This window comes from Crinia signifera, chromosome 19, assembly GCF_055691185.1.
Source record: "Crinia signifera chromosome 19, ASM5569118v1, whole genome shotgun sequence".
In the NCBI taxonomy this organism is placed as follows: domain Eukaryota; kingdom Metazoa; phylum Chordata; class Amphibia; order Anura; family Myobatrachidae; genus Crinia; species Crinia signifera.
The window spans coordinates 12659296-12680430 of record NC_139226.1 but is presented as its reverse complement, the minus strand read 5'-3'; the positions used below and the strand labels follow the sequence as shown (position 1 = coordinate 12680430).

General features: G+C 48.6%; 2 long non-coding RNA genes across 3 annotated transcripts; both read right to left on the bottom strand.

Annotated features, from left to right (window-relative positions):
- Positions 1 to 289: 289 nt before the first annotated feature.
- Positions 290 to 16314, bottom strand: LOC146041687 (uncharacterized). Of its 2 annotated transcripts, none has more exons than XR_014463547.1 (5): positions 16181 to 16314; positions 4819 to 4970; positions 4371 to 4434; positions 1312 to 1359; positions 290 to 627 (listed from the first exon to the last, which is right to left on the bottom strand). It is a non-coding gene; the product is annotated as an uncharacterized LOC146041687 (long non-coding RNA). The 2 variants fall into 2 exon arrangements; XR_014463548.1 differs by lacking the exon at positions 16181 to 16314 and adding an exon at positions 15877 to 15948.
- Positions 16315 to 16948: 634 nt separating this feature from the next.
- LOC146041686 (uncharacterized) lies at positions 16949 to 18184 on the bottom strand. The gene is made up of 2 exons (XR_014463546.1): positions 18043 to 18184; positions 16949 to 17343 (listed from the first exon to the last, which is right to left on the bottom strand). It is a non-coding gene; the product is annotated as an uncharacterized LOC146041686 (long non-coding RNA).
- Between the last annotated feature and the right edge of the window lie 2951 nt (positions 18185 to 21135).

The window sequence follows — 21135 nt, the reverse complement described above, 5'->3', positions numbered from 1 at the left end:
GGGGGAATCACCAAACACTGAACAGGAATGGGAGGGGGAGTAAGCACGGGGGGGGAGGGGGGGTTTAAATTTTTTTTTTCCAGCGGGGGAGGTGGGGAAGTTTTTATAGTAACACTACTGCAGACAAATATACGGTATAGTCAATACGCTAATGCTTACTAGTAACTGATCTGAGGCCTAATCAATGTGATTGATAATAACAGGGTCACTTAGCACAGATTAGAGAATCACAGGCCAATCAGTGTTTGTCAGAATTATCTATCGCCCTTTATTTATTGGCTGGGCAATCCTCACGAAGCACACACATGTCATTTTTCATATCCAGATACAGATACCTCTGCTTACAGGTACAGCCTAACATGCAATAGTAGGGACAGGGTCGTATTTTATTTATGTCCTGGCAATGTTTGCCACAAGGGTTGTAACAGCCGCATGTTGTGTTCCCTCTACAGATGTTGCACAGATCCTTTTTCACACAGTTCACAGTGCCATTGCCATTGTCCAGGAAGCCTTCAGCGCAGACACAGCCTGGGTCACACTGGCGAGAGAAGCAGGGATTGCTGCAGGTTGGACAGTTACTGACAGACTGACTGTATACTTGGTTCTCTCCACATTGCATAGTGGGCTCTGTAAGAGGAAGGGAGCGCAGAGACAGATGTCATGAGGTTCTGTAGACAAAAATATTCAGCTGATCTCTAGTGAGGGGAACGGAGCAATCAGATCTGGGCCCAGTGTCTCACATGAGAAGAATGCGTCTCCTATCCCCTACCGTGCCGTTACCTCCTATGACCCCCCCCCACTCACTGGGTGCACGTTCCCTGCCTTGTGAGCGGGGAGTGGAGAGTGGCGTGGGGTACTGGCTTGGGCCATCAGCATATGTGAACGCCCAGTGTTTCATGTGCCGGTGACGCACGTGGGGGGGGCGGACAGCTGACATAACCGGATGTCAGCTGCCCGTCCAATTCTACACGCATATGTACGAGTGGTCTGGACCGCCCTTACATATGTGTGCGCCTTCACCATCATGTGGGAGGTTCCTACTGGCCTGCAGATGGATGGCCTCCAAAACTGTCTGCAGTATGGTTGCAGCCATTTTCTGTGTGTCACATTTTTTATAGCAGCAGGAGCCGGGAGAGCCGGGCCGCAGACTGATACACCGGCGGCAGATCCCGGGGCAGATGCAGCGGGTAACAATAACCCCGCAGCCCCCACAGTACCCTCGCCTTCTAAGCGCCTCCCCGCCACCACGGGGGCTGCGGGGTTATTGATACGCCACTGCCAATAAGTAGCATTATTGTGCACATCACTTACTTGAAGGATCAGTTGCGGTCTGTGCATATATCAGCATGGCGGCCACACCTGCGGAACACAGGAGTTATATACATTTAATATTAGTAGTAGAATGGTTGGATGAGGATTATTAGGTCAATAGGTCGACAGACAGTAGGTTGACACATAAAAAAGATTGACATGCTCTAGGTTCACATTGACAAAATGTTGACACAAGAAAAAAGGTCGACATGCAACTGGTTTGCGTTTTTCCCCCATGTCATCTGGTGTCTATGTCGACATCTGTCGACACGGACACCATCTTAACATACCATCTCTCATGGCTCACTATTATATTCTCCCTCTATGCCATGTTTGATCATGAAGTGAGAACAAGTCGTTTTTTTTTTTTTTTACTATGAAAAACTCCTGTCAACCTTTCCCTGTGTCAGCCATTGCTACATCGACCTTTTGCTCATGATGGCCCTATGTCAATGTCGACCTTCATGTGTAAACCTATCGCCTGTCGACCATTAGACCCATCCGCCGGATCCCGAATGATGACTGAACACTATCTCGGCAGAAGTGCCCACAAGTCTATAAGCTCCATCCGGCAATGGGACTTATTTTGATTGCTATCACGTAGTAGTGAACCTTTTGCTGGCAGGGCAGCTCTAACATCAGGCAGCTGCCTAGGGTGCCAGGATCTGGGGGTCGCCAGCAAAGAAAGTCTTAACCAGCTCTCTCACAGCTAGTAGGAAAGTAACTGTAATGTTTCCCAGCTGTGAGAGAGCTTCTAAAGGTCCATACACACTGGGTGATTATGCCCAGCGTGTATGGAGAACGATGATGGGGAAAGTCGCTGGGCTGATACCACTCAGTACACACCAAGAGTTTTTCCCCCTGTCCAGCCATTTTCCCTGGGAGTCAGGGCCGGATTAAGGGGGGGCACAGAAGGTCAATAACCCTGGGCCCCCCCTCTATCTAGGGGCCCCCTGTGGTTGGCATGTATTTAAAAAAAAAAACAAGCGAAAGGTTTTGCAAATGGGAGTGGGTTATTTCTTCAGCTTAACTTATCTGTCAATGTGACAATGATTAATGGTGCTGAGCATCGAGAGCCAAGGCACACTGACTGCACAAGTGCATTACTTGTAGTTGACTAAGTCCCATGAGATCAGAGGCGGAGTGGCTTGTGCTGAGCTCTGCATGGTGGAGCTCATCATATGTTTCCCAGGCCCATGGAGGACAGCAGCAGCAGCAGTCTCATCATGGGAGGGTTTTTAATCAGAGGCAGCGCTGAGCATGTCATATATATTTATTAATCCCTCCCCCTGCAGTTACCCATTGACCAAGTTTATACTGCTTTTACTCTGTGTTTTGACAGTGTAATATTCTTCTGTGCAGATTGCGGCCAGTAATGACAGGTGGAAGTGGACCCCCTGTCTAAAGTGACCCGGGCCCCCCAAAGGCTTAATCCGGCCAGTGTGGATGTAAAGCCATCCACACTGTCGCTCATCTGCTGGTAATACCAGCAGATGAGCGGCAGCCAGCAGCGCGCATCAGTGCTCATCACTGCCCCATACACTCTGGACAACTTTCACGCTGAAAGCAGCTCAGACAAGAAAACTGAGCGCCTTACATATAAAAGTCACCCAGTGTGTACGGGGCTTTACACCGCTGCCGTTTCTGCTTCACTACTAAATATTTCAAGCTGCAAGAGAATTACTACTAGCTGTTTGAGAGCTGCGCCTGTTAAGGTGCCCATACACGGTACAATATTCCTGTGCATTTTGAACTATATCCTTTGCGTGCGATGCGATCCAAAGCTAGTTCAAAAAGCACGGGCATCCCATCACACCGCGTATGGGCACCTTTACTAATTTACAGAAGATCCTGCTTAAAGACACAAAGCCAGCACTGTGCAATAGAATAGGTATAGAGGTTTTTTAATTGTGTCTGAAAGTATTTGTGTGTTTTTATTATTATTGTATGGTTTGATTGACGGCCGGTGTTGGTATTGTACACCTTTTAAAGAATCAGACACAATTTGTATCAATTCCAAAAAGCGATACCTATTTGTGTGTGTGTGTGTGTGGGGGGGGGGGGTTGTTTATCTCAAAAGGTTAAGTGTCCTTGCCTGCGTTGTCACAAGCCCCCTCTTATTTTAATTTTTTTTTTGCCTACAGGAATACATTGCAGCACAGGAGAGTGCCCGGTGTAACCCAGCCACTGCCCGCTACATGATTAAATAGCAGCTTAAAGAGTGTCAGAATACTTACACCCCATCATAGTGAAATGGCGACAGTATCATACACCAGCCCGTGGGCCACAGGATAAATCCCCTCTGTGTTACAGTGACAGCATTCCCCCTGGCTTCCTCTGTGCTGCAGTTACCAATGGAAGAACTTCCAGGCACCTCAGAGGGGATGCAATCAAAATCCCGACGGTCAAAATCCCGAATGGGGCAAAATCCCAACAAGGACAAAATCCCGACAAGGACAAAATCCCGACATTTAAAATCCCGACAAGGTCAAAATACAGACATATAGAATGTACAGGTGAAACAGTCAACATGACTTTCGGTCGACATGGGTTTTTTTCACTGTTTTTTGACCTGACATGTGCCGGCAGGCGGTATTTCATACCCTACCATCCACTAGGGCGTGGTGGGAGAATAAAATAGTGTGCCCGAAGCATCGCGAGCGATGCGAGGGGCTGCGGTTCACTTCCAACTGTGTCCATGTTGACTGTGTCGGCATTCGGGTCAAAAAAACGGAAAAACCCATGTCGACCTCGCGACCAGTTGACCAAAAGTCATGTTCACTGTTTCACCTGTACATTCTATATGTCGGTATTTTGACATTGTAAGGATTTAAAATGTTGGGATTATGTCCTTGTCAGGATTTTAAATGTCTGGATTTTGACCCTGTCGGGATTTTGACACCGAATCCCCTCAGAGGTGTCAGGGACCCAGCATACAGCCATTGCCGTCAGTATCCTACTACAACCACAAGCTGCTACTAAGGTTCTCCCAGGCTACCGGCCACATGTTACAGCAATGCACACAGAGATGACTGACATTATATCAGATATGGACTCACTGAAAGTCACCAGCAGCTGTACGGATGTCAGGCCCATGGTTCCTCAATGTCACCGATCAGTTCTCTGCATAGGACGGGAGAGATTGGGAGAATCAGACAAAGACGTAACACACAACTGTGACAGCACAAAGCCAGGTAACAATCAGTAACACCAGGGAAGTGTTATTATATGTGATTACAGAATATAATACACTGTTAATAAATAAATACAAATAATTTTATATACACATTTGGTTAAATTAAATATATATATATATATATATATATATATATATATATACATATATATATATATATATATATAGACCATTAATGCATTATCGAGGAACACATTCACATTCCATTAACATGAGTCATTTACATATAAATATATGAGAGATAATTCCATAACTGGATACATATGTCAGTAATACAGGAGGAGTTCTGCCTGCAGTACCTGTGCACTCACCTGTGCAGTATACCCAGCGTCTTCTGCTCACCCTGCAGGTGCACAGACATATACAGGACTTGGGATGTGGGTGTGGCCAGTTTATAGGTGTGTCCTGCGTATTACCATAACTGAGGTTGTGATTTGCAGCAGCGGTATCCCCGGGAGCCTCCCTGTAATACAGCAATGACGATTGTGTTAGTTCTCTGATCCTCACACTATACAATTAATAAAGCACCATATAAATGTATAGGGGCTGATTCTCAGTTGGAAACAATGCTAAAGAGGGCAAATAAGTGCACCTGGGCCATACCAAGCTGCACTGCATGGGGCAGATGTAATATATGCAAAGAGATGTAGTTTTGGTTGGTAAATATTCTACCTAAGATATAAAATTCCTGTACAAAGCCTGTTCAGTGGGCTGCATGCAAAAGCAGATAGTATTTACCATGCATGAAAGCATAATAAATGTATTTGCCGAATTTTGAAAAAATCATTTCTGGGAGATTGTGAAAGTAACACTTATTCACAATTGCGTACACATTTGTGATACATACACACATACATAAGGTACATCGTAGGTAAGGGTTGGTCTGTAAATGTGCTTCTTAACCCTAGTCCTCAAGTACCACCAACCATAGGCGAATCTAGGGGGTGGTCCCGGGGTGCACCCGACCACCCATATGACCACCTAGCCAATCAAATCCAGCGCGAGCACCCACCAGGCGCCGGGTCCCCACTCATTAGATATGCACAAGAGCCACAGATGGAGCTAATTATTTCACTTGCGATTCTGTGTGGAAACCTGCAAAACATGCACTGTGTGGGGTCCTAAGGACCAAGTTTGAGAACCTGTGCCCTAAATGTTCATATATTTTTAATCAAAGTAAAAAAATAATTTTGATTATAACATTGTTGAGATATTACGTATTCTGGATACCTTGTCCAAACCAATACTGAGCTGACTTTAGGTCTGATTCAGTCCTGTTTACTAAGCTGCGTATGTTTGCAGCCTAGCGAACAAGAAGATGCCGCTTGACCGAACGCCGCACCCTCCGAGAACAGATACAGGGGCTAATTCAGATGTACACACAACTGACTATTAACCTCCAGCTGTTCTCTCCCTGTGCTCTGTCTGCAGTGCCGCAGCGGGTGTCCAGGTCTTTGTACTTGTCAGGCTGTGTCTCCTGCAGACGTGCATCCTGGACGTCATGCACACCAGGTCTGGGGGGCTGCAGATATGACAGGCGCGGCTGCGGCCGTCTGGAGTCACTTAGCACTGCGATAGCCCAGACTTGCTGGTAGCAGCAGTAAAAGGACCAACGCATTTCATCTCTTAAAGGACTTTGTCAGGGAAGACTATGATAATCAAAACTGCTTTGGTCCTGCACCCGCAAAAAGAACCAATCATGAGTGACCCAGGTGCTAAGAATGAACTGCAATTGGAGGCATTCTGTAGGAGACTCCCTGACATAGCAGCAATCTCCCTCTTTCCCTCATTAGTCTAGCAATCTCCCTCATGTCACCTAGCCCACATTACACTGTTACATCATAGTTACCTCCCCTCCTGCATTCTGCAGGACACTCCCTGACATAGCAGCAATCTCCCTCTCTCCCTCATTAGTCTAGCAATCTCCCTCATGTCACCTAGCCCACATTACACTGTTACATTATAGTTACCTCCCTTCCTGCCTTCTGCAGGAGACTCCCTGACATAGCAGCAATCTCCCTCTCTCCCTCATTAGTCTAGCAATCTCCCTCATGTCACCTAGCCCACATTACACTGTTACATCATAGTTACCTCCCCTCCTGCATTCTGCAGGTGACTCCCTGACATAGCAGCAATCTCCCTCTCTGCCTCATTAGTCTAGCAATCTCCCTCATGTCACCTAGCCCACATTACACTGTTACATCATAGTTACCTCCCTTCCTGCATTCTGCAGGAGACTCCATGACATAGCAGCAATCTCCCTCTCTCCCTCATTAGTCTAGCAATCTCCCTCATGTCATGTAGCCCACATTACACTGTTACATCATAGTTACCTGCCCTCCTGCATTCTGCAGGAGACTCCCTGACATAGCAGCAATCTCCCTCTCTCCATCATTAGTCTAGCAATCTCCCTCATGTCACCTAGCCCACATTACTTACATCATAGTTACCTCCCCTCCTGCATTCTGCAGGGGACTCCCTGACAGAGCAGCAATCTCCCTCTCTCCCTCAGTAGTCTAGCAATTTCCCTCATGTCACCTAGCCCACATTACACTGTTACATCATAGTTACCTCCCCTCCTGCATTCTGCAGGAGACTCCCTGACATAGTAGCAATCTCCCTCTCTCCGTCATTAGTCTAGCAATCTCCCTCATGTCACCTAGCCCACATTACACTGTTACATCATAGTTACCTCCCCTTCTGCATTCTACAGGAGACTCCCTGACATAGCAGCAATCTCCCTCTCTCCCTCATTAGTCTAGCAATCTCCCTCATGTCACCTAGCCCACATTACACTGTTACATCATAGTTACCTCCCCTCCTGCATTCTGCAGGAGACTCCCTGACATAGCAGCAATCTCCCTCTCTCCCTCTTTAGTCTAGCAATCTCCCTCATGTCACCTAGCCCACATTACACTTACATCATAGTTACCTCCCCTCCTGCATTCTGCAGGAGACTCCCTGACATAACAGCAATCTACCTCTCTCCCTCATTAGTCCAGCAATCTCCATCATGTCACCTAGCCCACATTACACTGTTACATCATAGTTACCTCCCCTCCTGCATTCTGGAGGAGACTCCCTGACATAGCAGCAATCTCCCTCTCTCCCTCATTAGTCTAGCAATCTCCCTCATGTCACCTAGCCCACATTACACTGTTACATCATAGTTACCTCCCCTCCTGCACTCTGCAGGAGACTCCCTGACATAGCAGCAATCTCCCTCTCTCCCTCATTAGTCTAGCAATCTCCCTCATGTCACCTAGCCCACATTACACTGTTACATCATAGTTTCCTCCTCTCCTGCATTCTGCAGGAGACTCCCTGACATAGCAGCAATCTCCCTCTCTCCGTCATAAGTCTAGCAATCTCCCTCATGTCACCTAGTCCACATTACACTGCTACATCATAGTTACCTCCCCTCCTGCATTCTGCAGGAGACTCCCTGACATAGCAGCAATCTCCCTCTCTCCCTCATTAGTCTAGCAATCTCCATCATGTCACCTAGCCCACATTACACTGTTACATCATAGTTACCTCCCCTCCTGCATTCTGCAGGAGACTCCCTGACATAGCAGCAATCTCCCTCTCTCCCTCATTAGTCTAGCAATCTCCATCATGTCACCTAGCCCACATTACACTGTTACATCATAGTTACCTCCCCTCCTGTATTCTGCAGGGGACTCCATAAATAGCAGCAATCTCCCTCCCTCATTAGTCTAGCAATCTCCCTCATTTTACCTAGCCCACATTACACTGTTACATCATAGTTACCTCCTCTCCTGCATTCTGCAGGAGACTCCCTGACATAGCAGCAATCTCCTTCATTAGTCTAGCAATCTCCCTCATGTCACCTAGTCCACATTACACTGTTACATCATAGTTACCTCCCCTCCTGCATTCTGCAGGAGACTCCCTGACATAGCAGCAATCTCCCTCTCTCCCTCATTAGTCTAGCAATCTCCCTCATTTTACCTAGCCCACATTACACTGTTACATCATAGTTACCTCCTCTCCTGCATTCTGCAGGAGACTCCCTGACATAGCAGCAATCTCCCTCCCTCATTAGTCTAGTAATCTCCCTCATTTTACCTAGCCCACATTACACTGTTACATCATAGTTACCTCCTCTCCTGCATTCTGCAGGAGACTCCCTGACATAGCAGCAATCTCCCTCTCTCCCTCATTAGTCTACCAATCTCCCTCATGTCACCTAGCCCACATTATACTGTTACATTTTGGGGGTGGGAGGAATGAGAAATAGATACATTTACATAATCATCAGCACCATTTACCAGCACTTTACCAAGTATAGTATCTCTTACTAACTGCTCTGGGGCTCATCTACATTTGTATATATGTCATTTCACAAGATTCCTCTCAGATGTAGCAGTACACACCCACACTTCTAGGTGCCACGTTCACAATCTTTTTTCACAATCTCTCCATATATGGAACTAGACACACCCTTTCGAAGGAGCTTGACACGCCCCCTCAATGAGGTGCTTTGCAAAATTCTATTACCAACTATAATCTCATTGAAACTAGTTTTTAAAAGTAGGCAAGCATGATTGGAGGATAGATTTCAATCAAAATCTGTCGCAGAAATACAGAATGGGACGCTTGGTGTATCTCAGATGCTAATGCGTCTCATTATTTTTTTTGGGGGGGGGGGGCGAAAGGTGCTAGGATGCATCTGAACGGAAGCTCTGGGGGCACTCACTAAGCATCATAGGCTTGAGGATAAGCTTGTAGCTCCTCATCTTGTAGGCCTGAGTTCGATTCATAAAGGGATAATTTTTTTTTTTTTTCATTTTATCAAAACATTGAGGTCAGTTATATTTAATAGGCACACACAAAAAAATCCTGCTTCCCCATAAAGCTTTCCATGCGTCTGAATGTGCTGGGCAGTGCTCATGTATTCTCCACTATAATGTATAGTAAGGATACTGACTGAGAATAACAGAATGATGTCATGAGCAGCAGCCAATGAGCATCTCCCAGACCTGGATGCGCCCATCATTTTATTCCAAAAACATCGTCATCTAAAGACAAACCAAATATTGAGAAAAGGAGAGGGCAGAACGAGGAGCAATTACCAGAAGATCAAACAGGGACCTGAGGCTGTTCCTGCGAATTGCTTCCGTGTACTCACAATGAGAATAATGAGATACTATGAACGAAAGGTACTGAACATTAAGACAACTGAATCTAATTTTTCCTTAAAGGTGTCGAGCACCTCAGTAGTGTTTGGCATATGTATGTATTGGTATATGAGGGTCAATCAGACCTGCTCACTGAGCTGTGAAATTGCAGCCCGAGCGATTACCGAATGGCGGTGCATGCACATGGTCTGCAGGGAATATGCGCAAGTTATCCGGCCAAAGGCAGCGTGCAAAGACTGAAGCCCTGCAGGCATTTGGGGACGTGGTGCCGCCATTTTCTGGGTGTCCCCCTGAAAACGCATGTGTTTCCCGGCCGTTGTGAGAAAGGGCCGCTGACATCATCAGCAGTCTCCTGTCCACAGCATTCACAGCGCCAATTGAGTCCTGGCATACTCAGTGCTGTGATCGGGGGGATCATTTGATGGTGAATGATTTCCCCGTGTGCACAGTTGCTTCTGCATTTGCAGTTGTGCATGGGGTGGGGGACCGTGTGTGTGTGGGGGGGGGGGGGTATGTTTGTTCAGCCGGGTGTTGTGTTTACCTGCTCCCTGGGTTCCAAACGAGCAGCCAGCAAGCAGATCTGAGACCCAATATTTCTAAACCCGGTCTCAGGCTTCAGATGCCCACATCTCATTAAATATGCGAAAAACGGGGCAATCTTGCGATTTGAAAAAGTGCGAAGTGGTGCGATAAAAAAAACACGCATTTATCTCATCCCATAGAATGTCACCCATGATTTCAGCTTTAAATGTATCCTTCTCTAAAAAATCTCATAAATCAGATGTGTATCAGTAAATAGAAGTTCAAGGTCCAATTAAGGTGGGAAGCAAACAGGAATTGCCAAATATAGATGCTACATAAAAATTAAAATAATAGCAAGGGGGTTGTTGTGATATTGATACAAATCCTTTAAGGCAATTTTCCTGAGGACATCGGTAACATGTTTATTTAAAAGAAATCTCGGTAATGGTGCGTACACACGGGGCAATACGATCGCTGGCAATATATTGCTAGCAATATATTGCTCAGCAAACATATTGCCCCGTGTCCCGTTTTCATCTGCGACCAGAGATGGTCGCAGATGAAAATTTAATCACTGCTGGGTGAAGAGGCAGGGGATGTCGCTGGTCGGAGGAGCATGTTCCACCGACCAGCGACCATTCAGGGGCTGAAAACGGGAGCGCGCACCCGGCGATTTATCGCTGGTGCACACTCCAAGCACTGGCAATATGGTCACTCAGCGACCATATTCCCAGCGATTTAAGCCCCTATCGCCCCCGTGTGTACACAGCATTAAGCTGTGTACACACGGTATGATATTTGGTCGCTGAGCGATTTTGGTTAAAATCACTCAGCAATATATTGCTCAGTGTACTCGAAATATCTCTCAGCAATATATTGCTCAGTGTACTCGGAATATCTCTCAGCAATATATGGCTCAGTGTACTCGGAATATCTCTCAGCAATATATGGCTCAGTGTACTTAGAATATCTCTCAGCAATATATGACTCATGCTGTGTACACACGGGGGAGATATATTGCTAGCAATATATTGCTTGCAATATATTGCTGAGCAATATATTGCTCAGTGTCTCTTTTTCAACAAGCGACCAGAGATGGTCGCTGTTGAAAACGAACCTCTGCTGGGGGAGCCGCAGAGGTAATTAGCTGGTCGCAGGAGCAAGCTCCTGCGACCAGCGATTACAATGGGGCAGAAAACGGGAGCGCGCACCCGGAGATTTATCTCCGGGGCAAACTCCCAATCACTGGCAATATGGTCGCCTGCGACCATATTCCCAGCGATTATAGCACCTATCTCCCCCGTGTGTACACAGCATCAGTGTACTCGGAATATCTCTCAGCAATATATTGCTCAGTGTACTCGGAATATCTCTCAGCAATATATTGCTCAGTGTACTGGCAATATCTCTCAGCAATATATGGCTCAGTGTACTCGGAATATCTCTCAGCAATATATGGCTCAGTGTACTCGGAATATCTCTCAGCAATATATTGCTCAGTGTACTCGGAATATCTCTCAGCAATATATGGCTCAGTGTTCTGTTTTCATCAGTGATTTTGACTGAAAATAACAAGTTATTCTGTCTCCTTCTGTCTCTACCTCTTTTTGACTAGAAATCACTGGTGCACAGGTGTAGTCAGGTGGTGCACAGGTGTAGTCAGGTGGGGCAGAGGTGCAGTCAGGTGGGGCACAGTTGTAGTCAGGTGGGGCAGAGGTGTAGTCAGGTGGTGCACAGGTGTAGTCAGGTGGGGCAGAGGTGTAGTCAGGTGGTGCACAGGTGTAGTCAGGTGGGGCAGAGGTGTAGTCAGGTGATGCACAGGTGCAGTCAGGTGGTGCACTGGTGTAGTCAGGTGCTGCACAGGTGTAGTCAGGTGGTGCACAGGTGTAGTCAGGTGGGGCAGAGGTGTAGTCAGGTGGTGCACAGGTGTAGTCAGTTGGTGCACAGGTGTAGTCAGGTGGTGCACAGGTGTAGTCAGGTGGTGCACTGGTGTAGTCAGGTGGTGCACTGGTGTAGTCAGGTGGGGCACAGGTGTAGTCAGGTGGTGCACAGGTGTAGTCAGGTGGGGCAGAGGTGTAGTCAGGTGGTGCACAGGTGTAGTCAGGTGGGGCAGAGGTGCAGTCAGGTGATGCACAGGTGCAGTCAGGTGGTGCACAGGTGCAGTCAGGTGGTGCACAGGTGCAGTCAGGTGGTGCACAGGTGCAGTCAGGTGGGGCAGAGGTGCAGTCAGGTGGTGCACAGGTGCAGTCAGGTGGTGCACAGGTGCAGTCAGTTGGTGCACAGGTGCAGTCAGGTGGTGCACAGGTGCAGTCAGGTGGTGCACTGGTGCAGTCAGGTGGTGCACAGGTGCAGTCAGGTGGGGCAGAGGTGCAGTCAGGTGGTGCACAGGTTTAGTCAGTTGGTGCACAGGTGTAGTCAGGTGGTGCACAGGTGTAGTCAGGTGGGGCAGAGGTGTAGTCAGGTGGTGCACTGGTGTAGTCAGGTGGTGCACAGGTGTAGTCAGGTGGTGCACTGGTGTAGTCAGGTGGGGCAGAGGTGTAGTCAGGTGGTGCACAGGTGTAGTCAGGTGGTGCACTGGTGTAGTCAGGTGGTGCACAGGTGTAGTCAGGTGGTGCACAGGTGTAGTCAGGTGGTGCACTGGTGTAGTCTGGTGATGCACAGGTGTAGTCAGGTGGTGCACAGGTGTAGTCAGGTGGTGCACAGTGCATTGCGCACCAGCGACCAGCGATTTTTAGCCATAATCGGAGGAGCATGCTCCTGCGACCAGTGACCATGAAGGGCTGGCAGCGGGAGCTCGCTCCTAGCAATTTATCTCCCACAGCACATGAAATCACTGGCAATATGGTAACTCAGCAACCATATTGCCAGTGATATGTGCTGAAATCGCCCCAATGTGTACACAGCTTTACTGTATTTCCAAATCTGAATCAGCTTCATAATGATAACCCTACGATTTAAAATGAGAAATATCAGAGCTGTTGTGATGTTGTCAGACTGCTTGTAGGGGTGAGACCGTTACCCGGTGTTCCTGCTCTCCTCTCGGCACTGCTTGGCTGTAGTTTGCCTGCTTCACTCGCCTGCAATTCAGAGGGTGGAGGGACAGAAGGACCCCGGGAAGACAATACCCCAGAACAACCGCACACAATGGTCACCACACTTGAGGATCAAAATAGTTTATTTTGTAGCAAAAAGAATCACGGATCACCGCTATGAAGAGGTTAAACAATGCCATGACATCCTTACGCCGGGGACAGCTATGAATGCTGTCCCTGGTGCCTCCTCCTCCCCCCTGCAGCCGGAAGGATGTCCGGTTGCTTCACTAGGGGGAGGAGGGGTTTACATTCCGGGGTCCAGGAGGACCTTTCAGGAAGGTAAGCCGGAGGGAGGGGGGTCGGCGAGGCGGCGGGTTTGCGTCGGAGGCGGCGAGTGGTAAAAAGAATAGGCTTCCGTAGGTACCCTACAATGCGGTATCGGTGCGGCCGGGTTTTGATACATAGGAAAATGCGGTAAAACTGGGGTTTTACCGCATTTTCAGATTAATACATCTCGCCCTGAGTCACTGAACTGCACAGTTCTCTAAATGTGTTGGGACCTTTTTGGCCTAGGTCAGGGGTAGCCAACTCCAGTCCTCGAGAGCTACCAACGGTGCATGTTTTCCAGCTCACCTCCAGGTGCACAGGTGTGCTCATTATTCACTGACACATTTTAAAAGATCCACAGATGGAGCTAATTACTTTATTTGCGATTCTGTGAGGAGACCTGGAAAACATTAACTGATGGTAGCTCTCGAGGACTGGAGTTGGCTACCCCTGGCCTAGGTGCACCGTATCTTGAAGCAAATACTAATGAAGGTGTGGCAGTCCACCCCAGAGGTGTCCCTGTGCCCTCAAAGAAGGTCAATTGCAGCTAATGCTGCTCAGAGAAAGAACTGCATTTTTATAGAAACAGCAGGGCTGTGAGGGGTTAACAGACAGCTAGTGTCCCAGCTCCCCTGCACTTGTGACAGGAAGCTGAGAGGTCAGAGGTGATCCCTGCAGCAAGGTGAGAGGGAGGAAGTGTGCAGAGAGTGAGAAGACGTGCTGGAAGCAGGGTCATACTCAGGCAGAGAGAGGAGAAAGCCCAGCAGCGTGTGTACAGTGAATGGAGAAGCTGTTCCCCTGTCCTGCACTGAAGAGGAGATCAGGTGCTGCTGATAGGTGCCAGGCAGAGTGAGACCCAGAGAGGAGTGAGAGACCCAGAGAGGAGTGAGACCCTGAAGAGTCATGACCAGCAGGAGCTGGCATCTGCAGCTGAGAGTTAAGGTACAGGAGCACCCCTACCCCCAGGCTGGCCTGCACCCCACATTGGCCCACTTTACACAGCTATTGAAGTGGCTCTCCACTGCATAGGGGACAACTGTTATTGGGGTGCTGATCACCCTGCGACATTAGCAGCCCAGAGACACCTGCAACACCCCTCTGGCTGCATGCCAGATTTGCCACCACTGCCAAGCCTATATCTACAGCCTTCGTTGTATGTCTAGCAGGGGGTTGCCCTAGGTAACGGGAACCCGCCTGTACCCTATTGAAGGGATTGTTAATTTGCTCTGCCATGCTCGTAGTCAGTGTGCACACTAAGTTAGGTCCTAATTCAAAGTGAGGATATATGTCGACGTGGGACCATTATGTTGACACGTGACTGTGTATGTTGATTCATTTGCCAATAGATTATATTGAGGTTTCTGAGCCATTTAAATTGATTGCTAGATAGAATGATTATTGTTTGATTGTATGCTTTACTGTAGGTGTTTGTTCATTGAGTATTTCTTCTTGTCATTTGTCATTGAGATATTGCAGCGGTCAATCCGTGTGTTAGTAAATAAATTACTGTCGCTGCTAATCGTGGTAGAGTTGTCTTTTGTGGGTCCCTTGGGTTGTGCCGTTCCCTGCCACAGGTTCCCCAGCAGAAGCCGCGAAGAATCCAGAAGCCGCCGCCGTCACCAGCTCCAGATTAAGGTACGCCATCTTGCACCACACCGTACAGGGGCACTGTCACAAAGGGAATTGTAATCCAAAGCAAAAAGAAATGTCTTGAGTTCTGTTAGAAGCTTAATACTGTAGGCGGACGTTCACAAAAGGTTTCAATAAATGGCCGGTGTGCCTTCTGGCTTAAGATGGCGCCTAGATGAGGCGGTGTAACAACGTAGGTGGGCTTAAAGGGTGGACTGGGTGACAGATGTCACATTCAGATGATGTCAGACTCCTAAGGGGCACTGTAAGTGGGGCCTGCAGGTGAGGGCTGTCAGTGTGGGGTTGTAGCCAGGGCAGCCGAGAGGGGGGGCAGGGGGTACTAATTACCCAGGCCCAGGCTTTCTGGAGCCTGGTCCGAACCCTCCCTTCCCCCTCTGTCCCTCCCGGGTAGCAACAGCAGCACACACTTCTACAGCATGCGCTGTGCTGACAGCAGGCTCACTGACAGCGTGAGAGGTCATGTTGAGCCTGCTGTCAGCACTGTACATGCTGTAGGTGTGTGCTGCTGCTGCTGCTGCTGCTAAGATTACAGTTTTTAGAGTCTTCTTTCACCCTACTCTAAATATTTTGGGGGCGTGGCCTAAGTGCGGGAGGTTCCCACATTTAGGCCACGCCCCCAACATTTTACCGGGGCCCAGCATTCCTCTCGGCTGCCCTGGCTGTAGCACAGTACCTGTTCATCTGCTGCTGCTGGTGACTCCTGTCAGTCACGACTCCCTGTACTCCACGTGGCCGTGAGATGTGCTGCTGGCTCTCTGGCGCTGGGGGACCTCTCTGCCACTGCTTCCCTCCAATCTGCCATGCTCCTGCGCATTGTACGGTACAAAAAGTATGTGCTGCACATACTTTTTGTACTAGCTTTACATCGTATCGCATCGCATTGCTTGCACAAGGCATGCAATGCGATACGATGTGTACTAATTAAGTACCTAACGGATCCGACGAATGGACCGACTATGGGTACCTATACTCCTTACTTTCTCCTGCCGGCCACACCACAGACCGCCCCCTTTCTTCTTTGGCGCCCCTGGACCACCAATCAGCGGTCATTCAGGTTCTTCCCGCTTTCCAGGAAACAAGCAAAACTCCTGGGTCCCAAAGTCCTCCTTGTGGTGGGTGCTGCTGCGAGGCGGTTGCCTAGCAACCCCGAGGCAACCTGCATAGAACTAGTATATATGTACAGATAGGTTGCGCTGGCCACCAATGTCATTCAGGGGCACAAGAAGGGGGTACCCAATTCTGGGGTGCCACACTGTCACTTTAGAATCATTCATTGGTTAGGGAAAATGGATATGGGTGTTTTATTTAGACCTGATCACAAAGCTGATTTTTTTTTTTACAGATGGACAAAACCATGCTGCACTGCAGCTGCGGCAGATGCAACATATGCAGAGAGAGTTAGATTTGGGTGGGGGTAGGGAGGTTGTTCAAACTGAAATCTAAATCGCAGTATAAGAATAAAGCAGCCAGTATTTACTATGCACAGAAACAAAATAACTTACCCTAATCTCTATCTGCACATGTTACATCTGCCCCATCTGTAGCGCAGCATGGCTTTTATTCATTTGCTTAAAAAAAAAAGCAGCTTTGAGATCAGGTTCGGAATAACCACCATGGTTGGGGTAGATTGGTGCAGACTAGTATAAGGTGTAGGCATTGCTGGCTGTAGGGCAGGCAGTATAATGATGCATACTAGTAACTGATGATATATATCACTGAACACAGATTAGAGAATCTCAGGCCAATCAGTGTTTGTCAGAATGTTTTATTTCCGTTTAATTACTGCCTGGGCAATCCTCAGCAGGCACGCATATGTTGTTGAGATACCAATACCCCGGCTTACACACACATCCTCCCCTGCATAATGGCATATGGCATATCACTTTTTGATTATTTACTTTCTCGTATTGAAGGTCCTGGCATCGTCGGCCACAAGTTCCGTTGCAGATGTTGTACTCAGTGTTCCCTGTACAGGACTCACACAGAGCCTTCGCCACACAGGTTCCATTATTGTCCAGGAAGCCTTCAGCGCAGACACAGCCTGGGCCACACTGACGAGGGGTGTTGTAATCGCTGCAGGTTGGACAGTTACTCACAGACTGACTGTATACTTTGTTCTCTCCGCATGTCACAGTGGTGTCTGTAAGAGGAAGGGAGCGCAGAGACAGATGTGATGAGGTCCTGTAGACCCAAATTCTCAGCTGATCTCTAGTGAGGGGAACTGGGACTCTCCCTGCAGATTTTGCACCTCATCAGGGATGATTATCGGTGTTGCCATCTATGGCAGAACTGAAAGTGGCCATCAATGGTAACCAACTGTGTAATGGGAGACCATCGGTGGTCATCCCTGATTTTTCAGTGAATAGCCCACAGACCAATCACAGTCTGGGGAGGGGTTTTGTGTGTGTGATGGGCGGAGCTATGCTCTCTGTCCCTGCACCTTGCAAAAAAAAAAAAAAAAAGTTTATTATGTACCATTGATAACATCTGGTTCTCTCCCATCAATGGTGAAACCATCTGACATCGGTCATAAACTAAGGTGGGTGCGCAGGGGTACCGGGTGATGCAGCGGTGAGGGCCGCCAAGTCACTCCGGGGGGGGGGGGTGGGATGCGCTGGTGGCATCCGAGTTGCTGGGGGAAGGGGGGAGTTCACTTCCGCTCACATCCATGCAGGGGGTGGTCCTGCTCCGGACTGCTGCCCTCCAGTGGCCGGTGCCCATGGCAAATGCCTAAAGCTGCCTAGTGGTGGCGCCGGCCCTGCTCTCACCTACCCTGTTACTCTTATGATACACCCCACACACACACACACTCAGTAGCATTATTGTGCACAGCACTTACATTGGGTATTAGTTGCGGTCTGTGCAAATATCAGCAGAGCGGCCACACCTGCGGAACACAGGAGTTATATACATTTTATTATTACTCTTAGTAGTAGAATGATGACTAAATACAATCCCAGCAGACGTTTCCCCAAGGCGCCATCCGGCAATGATACATAGTTTGTTTAATATCATAGTGATACTAATAAATAGGTCACCGGAAGAGGAGGATTTTCCACAACCAACCTAGGCGACTGTAGGTCCCACAATAATATCCTGGACATCCCAAATTTTCTACATTTACTTTGTGGTGTGATGACATCCCACAGACCTGCCCACAAAGTAGCTGCACAACATTTGGGGTGGCCAGGACATCACTGTGGGATCGGGCAGCGGCATAGCGAGGGCAGAGCTGGTGGAGCCCCAGGAGCCGAAAGTTCACAGGGCGCCGGAGTCGCGACTGCAAACTCTGCCCTTTGTGCCGCCCGCCCGCTGTCTTCTGTGTCCTGATTCCTGCGCCACCTGCCGTTGCTTACAATATCGGCTATGTAAACCAGGGCCGAGCGGCGTCCTGAGTCAGGACACAAAGCAGGTCTGTCTGCCGCCATTTTCAAGCCTCACGATGGACTGCGAGCCAATAGGAGCTTGCGGTCCAGCAGCCAATCAGGAGCGGCATTGGTGGCTGTTGGACTGCAAGGTCCTATTGGCTCGCATTCCAGTGGGAGGCTTGAAAATAGAGGCGGACAGACCTGCTTTGACTTTACAGCAGGGCAGCGCACCGTTCTCTCTGCCCAGCTGTCAGAGAAGGCCGCGCCAGCATTTCACCCTCCCCTTGGCAACAAGCACTTTCAGTCCCCCTTGGTAATGAGCAATTTCAGTCCCCCTTGGCAATGAGCCAGTCCACCTTGGCAACAAGCTATTTCAGTCCCCGTTGGCAACAAGTTATTATAGTCCCCCTTGACAACGAGCAATTTCAGTCCCCCTTGGCAATGAGCATGAAGCCCTTCGGCATCGAGCATGAAAACAAGTGGCACTTATGTGTCAAATATATTACATTTTACATAATATTACATTGGGCATCACGATGTGTGGCACAATGTTTAATGGGCATTACAGTTTGTTATATAGTATGTAATGGGCATCATATGTGGCCTTATGTGTAATTGGCATTACAGCATGTGGCTTTATGTGTAATGGGTATTACGAAGTTCGCTAAAATGTGAAATGGGCATGACAGGGTATTGTCTAATCGCTGTGCCCAAATATCCCCCACAAATGACATAACTCTCTTGTTGGATAAAATTGGCCACAGCAGCCATCTTTATTGAACAATACAATTTTAAACAATAATCCAAAAACATTCCCACGGAAGGTGGTCCCCGAGGCCCTCAATAAATATATATCCACACCTCTAAGCACTTCCAGGAGCTCTTACCCCCAGCCGATAGCGATTGGCTCGAGGGCACCAATTGTACACACCCAGCGCTCATTAATTAACCTCACCCAGGGGAGTCCAGCCCCCTCATGGGGCCCTCCCCGCCGCATAATTAAGCCTCAATGCCACCAACCTCGAGGACCCCCCTCCGCACAGGCCACTGTGACAAAAAGACATCCTAGCAAATATTCTACCTAAACTATAAAAAATAGGGAAGGGTGGGTGGGAGCTGTTGAGAAAATCTCCCAGTGACCCCTATTTCCTGCCTGAACCCTGCTTATAAACCCCTCCAACACCCCGTTAAGCACCTCCCCCTATGACCCTCTCCTTAAGCACTCCTCCTATGACTAACTGCTAGTCAGCTCCCTACAAACCCTGTCAGGGTAGCCTACCCCCAGGCTTTGCCTCCAGTCCGGCTCCTACATGACAGGGTATTGTCTAATCGCTGTGCCCAAATATCCCCCCACAAATGACATAACTCTCTTGTTGGATAAAATTGGCCACAGCAGCCATCTTTATTGAACAATACAATTTTAAACAATAATCCAAAAACATTCCCACGGAAGGTGGTCCCCGAGGCCCTCAATAAATATATATCCACACCTCTAAGCACTTCCAGGAGCTCTTACCCCCAGCCGATAGCGATTGGCTCGAGGGCACCAATTGTACACACCCAGTGCTCATTAATTAACCTCACCCAGGGGAGTCCAGCCCCCTCATGGGGCCCTCCCCGCCGCATAATTAAGCCTCAATGCCACCAACCTCGAGGACCCCCCTCCGCCACAAAGCACGAGGTTAAACCCTTAACCCCGTGCGCCCCCCCCCACATCCGGACGCTGTTTCTATTCCCTCTTGTAGTCCCAAAGACCAAACATCTATCCCCACAGCATTCAGGTGCACACCGTCACCTCTCCAAAATGCCCCGGCACCAGACTCAAGTTCCCTGTGCCTCACCACAACAGCCCCGTTCCTGGCCATAAAACGCCCAATCGCCCTGTTAAATTTAATCCGTGCCTTATTGAGCTTGTCAGCCGACCTCGCATCCCTCCAATAATGGCGTGGCACGATGTCCAACCAAACCGTGATTAATTCCGGAAACATTGCCCATAACCGTAGGAGATCAAACTTGATATCTCGTATCAACTCCCTAAATGGTCTGCTCCCAAGGTCATTCCCGCCTACATGCAGAACTAATATGTCGGGAACCCTATCGAGCCGAACAAAACGGTGAAATTCCTGCAGCACTCCACTCCATACCATACCGCGTTTTCCCAGCCAGCGAACCACTGCCTCCTCTCTATCCAAACCCAGCTGGCGGCCGTTCGGTCTGACATCCGCCCGTAAAGCTCCCCAAAAGACATATGAATGTCCTAAAATCCAAATCAGGCACGGAGGCTGCCCTAAAACAGAAAAAACACGGTCAACCTCAATAATCCCCTAAACGAACATAAGACCGAAAGCGAGACGATTCCCACCGCCCAATACGCTTGATCAACTCATCCCCAAATCCCATTCTAGCAGCCTCAGTTGCGGCCCCAATGCGGAAAGAGTGACCCGCGTATTCCTCCCCCTTGAGGCCCAACGGCCGCAGGACTGCTCTAAACACACTTGTGAACTGGAACCGTGATAAAAAGGATCCATTCGCATGCATCAGCAAAGGATCCCTTTCCCTGCCCA